Below are 13,883 nucleotides of genomic sequence, written 5' to 3'. Positions count from 1 at the left end.
TGACAGTCGGATGGTTCCTGAGATACCAAAGTCATACAAAACCCGTTTTCCATGTCCCGTGTATCACGATCTTCATCATCTGGCAACGACAAAAACTAACCAGTCGTTTCTTCTGCATTTCTTAAAAGTTCTTAATTACTTTTTGATATCATCTCTTAATAACTTACTCTCTTCCACGACTGATAGAGATTGTCAATATCGAGTTAGGGTTTGAGTAACATAACATCTCTCCTGAGCTTTTCTGCACCTTGAAACGTTTCCTCGCAATCAATTTCGGCAGTATTATGTTACAAATATAGTCGAACTGCTGCAGGAGCGTAATAACGTACTGCGCCCAAATACAGTTATAACGAAGTGGGATACGAGCGTTCTTTTCGATTACATTTCTGAGGTGCTTAAACAAATAACTGTTTTAATCAGTCATTCTGTCTCCAGATTAAACTCTGGTATCGTTTCCCGTACGCTGTTTCAATTTGCCTTCCCTTGGGAGGTTCGTACTGGTATCGGCCAGCGGCTCTGTCCGATTGTTCTATAATGTATGGTTACACTTCAAGAGCTTTCAGCCTACGTTTGTGAACCTTTGTCCGGCAGTGATCTGTCAGTGGAGATTCATCAACAAAATATCTCACATAATGCAAGGAATAAAAATCTGTGCTTTTCTAGGTTTATCCACATATATATTTTGATTTAGTAGCCGTCTTGCATCCTTTTGTTCCATATCCCCACCAAACTCGTAAAAGAATTTCGTTCGTTGCTTCGTTCTCGAATCCTTTTTAAAACAAGTATCGCCTTTATGATGTTTTTTCCCTATATCATTCTTTGGCGTAGAATCGCTTCAGTATGTCTGACGATATCACAAAAATTCACAAACCCGCCATCGAGGAATCACTTACGACCACGCCCCCCTCCCCTCCCCCACGGTAGAGTCTATTTTGACTATAAGTCTCTCCTATTTTCCATACTACCCACCTGCGTGCCTTCCTGGACGAGCACTCTTAAAAGAAAGGAGCGATAACCAGCAAGGAAATTCCATAGCAGCGCCGACTCTGCCACAAAGTGAAAGATCCAATATGGAAACAATCCCTAGGATGAGAGAAAGCCATTCGCTGGGATATTCTTTTTTTCAGGAAGTCTAGTGAGGTATGCGTAAGAGCTTTAGTGAAATCTGAGAAGCAGGAGACACAGTATGTAAGGAGGCAGTATACGGTGCTGCGGTCGACGACACCTTTATAAGACAACAAGTGTCTGGCGCAATTGTTAGATCATTTACTGCTGTTACAATGGCAGGTTATCAAGATTGAAACGTGTTTGAACGTGATGTTACAGTCGGTGCACGAGCGATGGAACACAGCATCTCCGAGGAAGCGATGAAGTGGGGATTTTACAGTACGACCATTTCACGAGTGTACCGTGAATATCAGGATTCCGGTAAAACATTTAACCTGCGACATCGCTGCGGCCGGTAAAGGGTGCTGCAAGAACGGGACCAACGGTGACTGATCAGAATCGTTCTACATGACAGAAGTTCAACATTTCTGCAAATTGCTGCAGATTTCAATGCTGGGTCATCAACAACTGTCAGCGAGCGAACCATTCAATGAAACATCATCGATAGGGGCTTTCGGCGCCGAAGGCCCACTCCTGTACCTTTGCATGACATACAGCTTTATGTATCGCCTGTGCCTGTCAACACCGACATTGGACTGATGAAGAGTGGATACATGTTGCCTGGTCGGACGAGTCTCGTTTCAAATTGTGTCGAGCGGATCGACGTGTACGATGTGGAGTCAACCTCATGAATTCACGGGCCCTGTATGTCGGCAGGGGATTGTTCGAGCTCGTGAAGGCTCCATAATGGTGTGGGGCGCGTGTAGTTGGTGTGGTATGGAACCCCCGATACAACTGGATACGACTTTGACGGGGGGCACGTAAGTAAGCATCCTGTCTGATCACCTGCATCCATTCATGCCCATTGTGCATTCTCACGGGCCTGCTCAAGTACAGCAGGACAATGCGACACACCACACGTCCAGAATTGCTACAGAGTGATTCCAGGAACACTCTTCTGATTTTTAACCCTTCCGCTGGCCACAAACTCCCCAGACATGAACATTATAGAACATATCTGGGATGCTTTGCAACGTGCTGTTTAGAAGAGATCTCCACCCCCTCCTACTCTTACGGATCTGTGAGCAGCCCTGCAGGATTCATGGTGTCAGTTCCCTCCAGCACTACTTTAGACATTAGTTGAATTCATGCCACGTCGTGTTGCGGCACTTCAGCGTGCTCGCGGAGGCCTTACACGGTATTAAGCAGGTGTACCAGATTCTTTGGTTACTCAGTGTATAATTACCTACAGTTCCCTGAAGCAAATCAAAGAAACCAAATACTTTTATTATATTACTGCTCAAAAGAAGAAATTAATGTTTTTCAAGCTGGTAATATTAACTCGTTGCTATTAAACGTGTGTGTGTAGTGTCTCTGTTTGTATCTCTGTGATGGACAATATCCCAAACAGCGTCGACTTCTCCCATAACATACGTAATTTCGTACACATAGACAAGTTACTCTCGTGGTGGAGAAGCAGCTGCCGACTCCGACGGTTGCCTGTAAAATTCTTTGAAATGCAACAGACTGTATTCTGACCGCTACTAACCTCCACATTAACATTACATATCGCGTGTGAATCTCAAAAAACACCACTTATACAATGTGGCGGCTAACAATGACTGTTTGATTGCACACACTCCTACACGTCCTCTCTTTATCCTGTCTCGTAAAGAAGTCCAGTCAGATTACCATTTTCTTACTTTTCTTCGCTCGCCATGGAATAACACTAAGTCCAGGAATAAATATTTTGCTCGCGGAGGAGAAGCGCACTACCTGGCGATATATCTTAACTTTAAATCGTAGTGGGAAGGTCGTTTGACCCATTCAGAATTTCTTCTGTTCAGCACGGGCAAACGGGTACTGGCCGTAAATTTCGCCTGTAATAAGAAAGTACCCCACTATCGCGTTGCGAATATTGTCATGTCGCTATGGTCTGAAACATTACTATATATGACGCGGTTAAAGTCACGTTTTTCAATTGTTGACTAAACTGCTGCAATACAATTTTGAAATATAGATCTGTTAAATGGAAGAATGGTGTAACTCACAGTTTGTTCTTACCCCCATAGATGCCGTTAGCAGTTTCACTTGTGAATGAAACGGCCGCTTTGTTTCCAGGCATTGCGGTGCAAGTCTGACTTACGCCATTATTCCTCTAAGTGCTTCTAAGGTGAGCTTTCGTACTTTGTAGTTTACGTGTTTTGGTGAAGATGGAACCTCAATTTGATGAAGACACAAGTTGTGAACCCAGTATATTGCAAAATGCAGTATCTAGTGATGATTATGATCCTTCAGAGAATGAAATGCTTGGTTCTTCAGGTGAGTTTAGCTCACGTAGTCTATCATTTGTCCAATTACGGTAGTAACACATTATCATGTCTTTGAAGTTTAACAATGACTGGCCTATAAACGTGATTTCACTGAAAATAATAGCAAACGTGGTGCGCAAGCTAAACGATGTAGCATGATTTCTGCAAAACAATTCGTAAAAATAATAACAGTCTTGATACACAACCTCAAAACGTCGTAGCATAACATTCGGAAAATAATAATGCGTGTTTGTTTGGTTGCAGAGGAAGAAGTGGAAATAACAGAACATGAATTACTAAATCGAAGTAGAAAGAGACAAAAAAGGGGGAGTACGAAGCAGGAAAGAAAGAAAAAAAAGAAATTTGGGTCCGGCATATGAAACTAAGGAAGGGAGAAAGATTCCTGAAAAGACGTTCTCAAACATATATTGTAACTGCTGATTAAAATGTATAGACAAGATATCAGAAGTGGCACGCACAGGTTCATTTGAAACATTTTGGAATTTAGGTTCTTTTTCCTGTCAGAATGCTTTTCTATGTGGGTTGATTAAGCAAATAAGTCCTCATCACAGGCGTCCTAAAGATGGGTCAAGATTGCCAAAGTCAACCAGCAATCAATTTTATATTCAAGTTAATGGAACTAGTGTTAAAGTATGCAAAAAATATTTCCTTCAAACATTCCAAATATCAGATGGGCGGATGACCAGAGCTGTACAAAAGTTGAAAATGGGAGAGCAACCAGGATCGGACAAACGAGGAAGTGCGATGCCCGTGAACAAAATCTCTGATCAAAGATTGGATATTGTCCGGAAGCATATTTCATCATTCCCCTCATACCAGTCTCATTATACAAGAGCTCAAAATACAAACAGAAAATATTTATCCCCAGACCTTAATGTACGTCTTATGTATAACTTATAGAGAGAATACTGCAAAGAGAAGAAAATCTTACCTGTTAAAGAGCCCATTTACCGCAGATCTTTCAGTCATGACTTCAACTTGCACTTTCATGCTCCACGTAAAGATACCTATGTGAAGTGTGACAAGTCCACTTTAGAAGATGCAATAGAAAGAAAGAACGTGGAAGTACAACACGAACTTCATCTTCGAAAGGCGAAGGCTGCTAGAACATCCATGAAATTAGATAGTGAAAAGTCACAGAAAGATAAATTGTACTATGCCTTCACTTTTGACTTGCAGAAAGCTCTACCATTCCCCAAACTGACCACTTCTGTGGCCTATTATAAACGAAACATGTACTTATACATTCTTGGCTGTCATGAGCTGTCAACTGATATTGACTTTATGTACACATGGAATGAGACAATGGCCTCACGTGGGTCACAAGAAATAGGTTCTTGTGCTACAAAACATATTACTACAAGAGCTTCAGCTTCAAAACATGTTGTCATGTATAGTGACACTTGTACGGGGCAAATAGGAATTTGAAATATACATTGTGTCTCATGAAATTGCTTCTCACCAATATTAACATCGACATTATGGACCATAAATTTATGGTTAGTGGCCACTCCTATCTCCCTAACGATTCAGATTTTGGATCTATAGAATCCTATGCAAGAGGTAAAACAGTTTATGTTCCTCCTGATTGGTGCACCATAATCGCTAAATCAAGAAGAAAGAAAGCTGTTACTGTTACGCAAATGTGACGTGAAGACTTCAAGTCTGCGAAGAACCTTGAGCAAGGTATTACAAGGAGAAATCAAAATGTCGCTAAAAAACCAGTGTCGTGGTTTAATATGCAGTGGATTCGTTTACTGAAGAATGAACCTCTTTTGCTCTATTACAAGGAGACTCTTAATGCGGATTTTCCATTCTCCGCTCTATGTCTAAGGCCAGCCAAACCAGGAAGTCCAGTTTCACTCGGACGTATTGCTATGGAAAACGTATACCATGGACCAAGACCTGTAACAAAGGAAAAGAAAAGGGACATGCTAGATCTTCTACCATACATTCCGTGCATCAACCATGCTTACTTCCAGGGACAACAGCTGAAGCAACAGTAGATGATGCAGGCCCGCTGGATGTTGTAGATACTGAACGTGACTGACCATTGTCATAGCTAAGAAAGGATATTTCGTTATATTGCTCTTAGTTTTTTCTGAAATATATCATTTGCCATTAAAATATCTTTTGGTTTTATTTAAGTTTACTGCAAATACAAGAAAGGTTAAAGGCAAAATTTTGTAAGTAATTTGGGCCCTTCAAAAGACACATAATTTTGTATTAAACCGTTTTCAATTATGAACACATTGAAACAATGACACCTTCCTGTGATGTAAAACACGAAGAAAGTGGTACCGATTTCGTGTGGAATTTATTATAATGCTTCTCACAAAAACTTCTGTTTCTCAAAATGCATGAAACATGACTTATACCACTTTGGCTTTAACCCCCTCAATAGATATTCTGTAAACATACAGATATTCTAGGTTCGGTCTTAAGATGGTCTGCTAAATACGGAGCAGTCATATTCTGTACAGCACCCCCTGCCCTTAACTCTCATACAGGCGACATTTCTTCAAAACCCTTTTGAATTTGTTTGCAACCGTATTCCATCGAAAGGTCTCTAAATATATCATGTATGTCGCCGTGAACAACGGGAAATATCCCGTTGCATATATTGCATCGTACTTCAAGAACGGTTACAACTCTTTTGCAAAAATAGGGACATATTGTGCAACTTCTTGGGGAGTTCACAACTTAGCTTTTTTGCCGACGGTGGCATTGCTAAGTAAAACAAAGAAATATTTAAGTCAGACTGCATGAAAAACACTAACACAAGTTACCAATGTCGTGTCACTGCACGCACTAATTTAAAACCTGAACAATTGCCAATACTGGCTCTTTTGATCCTAACCAACAGTCGTATTTTTGCTTTATGGGCATCAGTGGATCAGGTGTCCTTAGCAATAGAAGACGAAACGCCACGCAGAGTGGTAATGCCTACAAAACAAAATTCACCGAGGACGGGGAAGACCGTACATGGGAACAATGGTGCCTGTTGAATTATATCCCGATGCAACTTCTGTGTTTCGTCGTCAATGCGAAGATCCAAGTGTTACAGTGAACATGCAGCGGTACATTTGAAACAACTACCGGACTCCCAGAAAAGGTTCCAAGCAGATAACGTGTGAAGCGTTACTCCCCATGACAGAAGTCGGCATGGTGCCTGTTGTATTCAATCCCGATACAACTAATATGTTTCGTCCTCAGTGTGAAAATCCAAGCGTTACAGTAAAACTGCAGTGGTACATCGGAAACAACTACTGGAGTCCCAGAAAGATACCAAGCAGATACTGGGTATTGTGTTACTCCCCTGGCCAAAGTCGGCCACGTGCTTGTTGGATTCAGCCCCGATGCAATTTCTGTGTTTCGTCTTCAAGGGTTACAGTAAACCTCCAGCTGTGCATCGGAATCAACAACTAGACTTCCAGAAAAGTTACCAAGCTCATACCATGTGAAGCGTTGCACCCCTGGACAAAAGTCGGCACGGTGCATGTAGTATTCAATCCCGATGCAATTTCTGTGTTTCATGGCCAATGTGAAGGTCCAAGGGTTACAGCAAACCTGCCGTGGTGCATCAGATACAACTACTGGACTCCCGGAAGAGGTACTAAGCACAGAACCTTTGAAGCGTTACTCGCCTCGACTTTAGGCGAAATCGTGTCTATTGTTATCAATACCGATGCAATTTCTGTTTTTCATCGTCGATGTGTAGGTCCAAGGCTTACAGTAAACCAGCAGTGGTGCATCGGTAAGAGCTACTGGACACCCGGGACACATTCCAAGCAAAGAACGGTTGAAGCGTTACCCGCCTGGACAGAAGTCGGCATCGTGCATATTGTCTTCAATCCCGATGCAATTTCTGTGTTTCATATTCAATGTGAAGGTCCAAGGGTTACAGTAAAGATGCCGTGGTGCATCGGAAATTGCTGGACTCCCAGAAACGGTTTACAACACAGACGATTTTAAGCGTTACTCGTCTGAACAGTAGTCGTCATGGTGCCTGTAGTATTCAGTGCCGATGTAATTTCTGTGTATGGCCGTCAATGGTGAAGGCCAACGGATACAGTAACAGCACAGTTATGCATCGGAAACAACTACTGGACTCCCAGAAAAAAATTGCAAGCACAAACCGCGTTAAGCGTTCCTCGAATTGACAGTAGTCAGCATGGTGCTTGTATTACTCAATGCCGAAGCCGTTCCTATTTTTTGTCATCAATGGGACGTTACAAAGGGTTACAGTACACCTGCGGTGTTGCATCGGAAACAACTACTGGACCCTACGAAAAGGTTCGAAGCTAATACCGATTGAAGCGTTACTCCCCTGAACAGAGGTCAGCATGGTGAATGTTGTATTCAATTTCGATGCAATAACTGTGTCTCATGTTCAATGTGAAGATCCAAGGGTTACAGTAAACCTGCAGTTGGGCATCAGATACAACTACAGGTCTCCCAGGAAGGGTTCAAAGCACAGTACGTTTGAATCGTTACTCACCTAGATTGAAGTCGACATGGGGCCTGTTGTATTCAATCCCGACGCAATTTCTGTGTTTCATCGTCGATGTGAAGGTCCAAGGGTTACAGTACACCTGCAGCGGTTGCATTCGAAAGAATACTGGACTCTATGAAACGGTTCCAAGCAGATACCTTTTGGAGCATTACGCACCTGAACAGAAGTTGGCATCTTTCATTTTGGATTCAATCCCGATGCCATTCCTGAAACTGATCGTCAATGTGAAGGTCCAAGGGTTACAGTAAGCCTGCATTTGTACAGCAGATAGAACTACTGGTCTCCCAGGAAAGGTTCCAAGCACAGACCGTTTGAAGCGTTACTCCCCTGAACAAAAGTCAGCATGGTGCATGTTGTATTCAATCCCGATGCAATTTCTGTGTTTCATGGTCACTGAGAAGGTCCATCGGTTACAGTAAACTTGAAGTGGTGCATCGGAAAGAACTACTGGACTCCCAGAAAAGGTAGCAAGCACAGAACGTCTGAAGCCTTACTCGCCTGGACTGTTGTCGACATGGTGCCTGTTGTATTCATTCCCGATTTAATTTCTATGTTTCGTCGGCGATGTGAAGGTCCAAGTGTTACAGTAAACCTGCAGTGGTGCATCGGAAACATTTACTGGACTCTCAGAAAAGCTCCAAGCACAGAACGAATGAAGCGTTACTTGCTTGGTCGATAGTCAGCATAGTTAATGTTGAATACAGTACTCATGCAATTTCTGTTCTTCGTCGTCAATGTGAAGGCCCAACGGATACAGTAACTCTGCAGTTACGCATCGGAAACAGCTACTGGACTCCCAGAAAGATTCCAAGCACAGACAGTATTAAGCGTTACTCCAATTGACAGTAGTAAGCATGGTGCTTGTTTTACTCAATGCCGATGTCGTTTCTATATTTTGTCTTCAATGGAAAGTACCAAGGGTTACAGTACACCTGCGATGTTGCATCGGAAACAACTACTGGACTCTAGGAAAAGGTTCGAAGCTAATACCGTTTGTAGCGTTACTCCCCTGAACAGATATCAGCATGGAGAATGTTGTATTCAATCTCGATGCAATTTCTGTGTCTCATGTTCTATGTGAAGGTCCAAGGGTTACAGTAAACCTGCAGTTGAGCATAAGATACAACTACTGGTCTCCCAGGAAAGGTTCCAAGCACAGAACGTTTGAATCGTTACTCGCCTAGAATGTAGTCGACATGGGGTCTGTTGTATTATTCAATCCCGACGCGATTTCTGTGTTTCATCGTCGATGTGAAGGTCCAAGGGTTACAGTAAACCTGCAGTGGTGCATCGGACACATCTACTGGACTCTCAGAGAAGCTCCAAGAACAGAAGAATTGAAACGGTACTTGCCTGGTCAATAGTCACCAAGGTGCATATTGTATTCAATCCCAATACAATTTCTATGTTTAATGGCCAATGTGAAAGTCCAAGGGTTACAGTAAACATGCCGTGGTGCATCAGAAACAACTACTATACTCCCAGGAAAGGTTTACAACACAGACCATTTAAAGCGTTAGTCGTATGGACAATAGTCGTAATGGGGCTAGTTGTACTCAATCCCGAAGCCATTCTATGTTTCGTCGTCAATGTGAAGGTCCTAGTGTTACAGTACACCTGCAGTGGTGCATCGGAAAGAATACTGGACACTATGAAACAGTTCCTAGCAGGTACCGTTTGAAGCGTTACGCCGCTGAACAAAAGTTGGCAAAGTGCCTGTTGTATTGAATCCCATTGCAATTTCTGTGCTTCATCGTAGATGTGTAGGTCCAAGGCTTACAGTAAACCTGCAGTGGTGCATCGGAAACATCTACTGGACTGTCAGAAAAGTTCCAAGCAGCGAACGATTGATGCAATACTTGCTAGGAACAATAGTCAACATAGTGCCTGTTGTATACCATCCCGAAACAATTTCTATGTTACGTCGTCAATGTGAAGGTCGTAGGGTTACTGTACACCTGCAGTGGTGCATCTGAAAGAATACTGGACTCTCTCCAACCAGATACCGTTTGGAGCGTTACGCCACTGAAAAAAAGTTGGCTAGGTGCATGTTGTATTCAATCTCGATGTAATTTCTGAGTATCATCGTCTATTTGAGGGTCCAAGGGTTACAGTAAGTCTGGAGTTGTGCATCAGATACAACTACTGGTCAAACAGGAAAGGTTCCAAGCACAGAACGTTTTAAGCGTTAGTCACCTAGAATGTAGTTGACATGGGGCCTGTTGTATTCAATCCCAATGCAATTTCTGTTGCTCATGGCCATTGTGAAGGTCCAATGGTTACAGGAAGCCTGGTCTCTCAGGAAAGGTTCCAAGCACAGAACGTTTGTAGTGTTACACGCCTGGACTTAAGCGAAATGGTGTCTGTTGTATTTAAACCCCATGCTGTTTCTGTGTTTCGTCGTCGACTAGAATGTCCAAGGGTTACAGTAAATCTGCAGTGGTGCATCGAAAACATCAAGTGGATTACCAGAAAGGTAACAAGCACAGAAGGTTTGAAGCGTTACTCGTCGTGTCAATAGTCGGCATGGTGCCTGTTGCATTCGGCCCGAAGCAATCTCCGTGTTTCGTCACCAATGTGAAGGTGCCAGAGTTATAACAAACCAGCAGTTGTGCATGTAGTATTCACTACCGATATAATTTCTGTGTTTCGTGGTCAATGTGAAGCTCCGAGGGTTGCAGTAGGCCCGGATGTGTGCATCAGATGCAACTACTGGTCTCCCAGGAAAGTTTCCAAGCACAGAATGTCTGTAGCGTTACTCGCCTAGGTTTTAATCGACATGGGGCCAGTTGTATTCAATCCAGATGCAATTTCTGTGTCTCTTAGTCACTGTGAAGGTCCAAGGGTAACAGTAAACCTGCTGTTGTGCGTCGGAAACAACTACCGGACACCCAGAAAGTGTACTAAGCACAGAACTTTTGAAGCGTTACTCGCCTGGACTTTAGGCGTAATTTAGTCTGTTGTATTAAATCCCGATACTATTTCTGCGTTCTGTCGTCGACAAGAACGTCCTAGGCTTACAGTAAACCTGCAGCGGTTCATCGGAAACATCTACTAAACTCTCAGAAAAGCTCCAAGCGGAGAACGATTGACGCGTTACGTGCTTGAACAATAGTCAACATGGTGCCTGTTGTATAAAATGCCGATGCAATTTCTGTGTCTCATGGACAATGTGAAGGTCCAAGGGTTTCAGTAAACCTGCCGTTATGCGTCAGATGCTACTACTGGTCTCCCAGGAAAGTTACCAAGCACAGAACGTTTGTAGCGTTATTCGCCTAGGTTGTAGTCAACATGGGGCCTGTTATATTCAATCCCAATGCAGTTTGTGTGTCTCATGGTCACTGTGAATGTCCAAGGCTTACAGTAAACCTGCTGTTGTGCATCGACAACATCTTTTGGACTCCCAGGAAGTGTTTTAAGCACAGAACTCTTCAAGCGTTGCTTGCCCAGACTTTAGGCGAAATGGTGTCAGTTGTATTCATTTCCGATGCAATTTCCGTGTTTCGTCGTCAAATAGAAGTTCCAAGGGTTACAGTAAATCTGCATTGTTGCATCGAAAACATCAATTGGACTCCCAGAAACGAAACAAGAGCAGAACTTTTGTAGCGTGACTCGCCTAGGTTTGGAGCCTGTAGTATTCAATCCCGATGCAATTTCTGTGTCTCATTGTCACTGCGAAGGTCATAGGGTTACAGTTAACCTGCTGTTGTGCGTCGGAAAAACTACTGAGCTCCCAGAAAGGGTACTAAGCACAGACCGTTTCAATCGTTACTACTGTGGACAGACGTCGGCTTGGTTCATGTTGTATTCAATCCCGATAGAATTTCTGTGTTTCGTGGTCAATGTGAAGCTCCAAAGGTTACAGTAAACCTGCTGTTGTGCGTCGGAAGCAACTACTGGACACCCAGGAAAGCTTACAAGCACAGACCGTTTGAATCGTTACTGCCCTCTACAGAAGTAGGCACGGTGAATGTTGAGTTCAATCCCGATGCAATTTCTTTGTCTCATGGTCAATGTGAAGGTCCACGGGTTACAGTAGGCATGCTGTTGTGAATCAGATGCAACTACTGGTCTCCAAGGAAACGATCCAAGGACTGAACGTTTGTAGCGTTACTCGACTTTGTTGTAGTCGACATGGGGCATGTTGTGTTCATTCCCGATGCAATTTCTGTGTCTCATGGGCACTGTGAAGGTCCAAGGGTTACAGTAAACCTGCCGTTGTGTGTCGGAAACAACTACTGGACTCCCAGAAAGGGTACTAAGCACAGAACTTTTGAAGCGTTACTCGCCCGGACTTTAGGCGATATGGTGGCTATTATATACAATCACGATGCAATTTCTGTGTTTCGTCGTCGACTAGAAGGTCCAAGGGTTACAGTAAATCTGCATTGCTGCATCGAAAACATCAAATGGACTCCCAAAAAGGAACAAGCACAGAACGTTTGTAGCGATACTCGCCTGGACTTTAGGCGTAATGGCGTCTGTTGTATTCAATCCCGATGAAATTTCTGTGTTTCGTCGTCGACTAGAAGGTTTAAGGGTTACAGTAAATCTGCATTGCTGCGTACAAAACATCAAATGGACTCCCATAAACGTAACCAGCACAGAACATTAGTAGCGTTACTCGGCTAGGTTGTAGTCGACATGGTGTTTGTTGTATTCAATCCCGATGTAATTTCTGTGTTTGGTCGTCGACTAGAAGGTCCAAGGGTTATAATATAACTGCATTGCTGCATCTAAAACATCTAATCGACTCCCAGAAATGTAAAAGCATAGAACGTTTGTAGGGTTACTCGCCTATGATGTAGCAGACATGGGGGTTGTTGTATTCAATCCCGAAGCAATGTCTTTGTCTCATGGCCAATGTGAAAGTCCAAGGGTTACAGTAAACCTGATTTTGTGCGTGTGAACCAACTACTGGACTCCCAGAAAGGGTACTAAGCACAGAACTTTTGAAGCGTTATTCGCCTGCACCTTAGGCGAAATGGTATCTGTTGTATTCAATCCCGATGCTATTTCTTTGTTTCGTCGTCAACTAGAAGGTCCAAGGGTTACAGTAAACCTGCTGTTGTGCGTCGGAAACAACTACTGGACTCTTAGAAAAGCTCCAAGCGGAGGAGGATTGACGTTTTACCTGCTTCAACAATAGTCAACATGGTGCCAGTTGTATACAATTCGGAAGCAATATCTGTGTTTCGTGGTCATTTTGACGGTCCAAGGGTTGCAGTAAGCTTGATGTTGTGCGTCGGAAACAACTACTACACTCCCAGAATGGGAACTAGGAATAGAACTTTTGAACCGTTACTCGCCTGAAGTTTAGGCGAAATGGTGTGTGTTGTATTAAATTCCGATGCAATTTCTGTGTTTCGTGGTCAGTGTGAAGGTCCAAGGGTTACAGCAAACCAGTCGTGGTGCATCAGATACAACTACCGGACTCCCAGAAAGACTACTAAGCACAGAACTTTTGATGCGTTATTCCCCTGGACTGTAGGCGAAATAAGGTCTGTTGTCTTCAACCCCGATGCAATTTCTGTGTTTCGTCGTCGACTAGAAGGTCCAAGGGTTACAGTAAATCTGAAGTGGTGCACCGAAAACATCAAATGGACTCCCAGAAATGTGACAAGCACTGAACGTTTGAAGCGTTACTCGTCGTGTTAATGGTCAGCATGGCGCCCGTTGTACCCAGCCCGATGCAATCTCGGTGTTTCGTCGTCAATGTGAAGGACCAATAATTACAATAAACTAGCGGTTGTGCATCGGAAACAACCACTGGACACCCACGAAAGATTCCAAGCACAGACCGTTTGAATCGTTACTCCCGTGGACAGACGTCGGCATGGTGCACGTTGTATTCAATCCCGATACAATTTCTGTGTTTCGTGGCCAATGTGAAGATCCAAGGGTTACAATAAACCTGTTGTTGTGTG

The sequence above is a fragment of the Schistocerca serialis genome, chromosome 8, assembly GCF_023864345.2.
Source record: "Schistocerca serialis cubense isolate TAMUIC-IGC-003099 chromosome 8, iqSchSeri2.2, whole genome shotgun sequence".
Classification (NCBI taxonomy): domain Eukaryota; kingdom Metazoa; phylum Arthropoda; class Insecta; order Orthoptera; family Acrididae; genus Schistocerca; species Schistocerca serialis.
Note: the sequence above shows the minus strand (reverse complement) of the source record.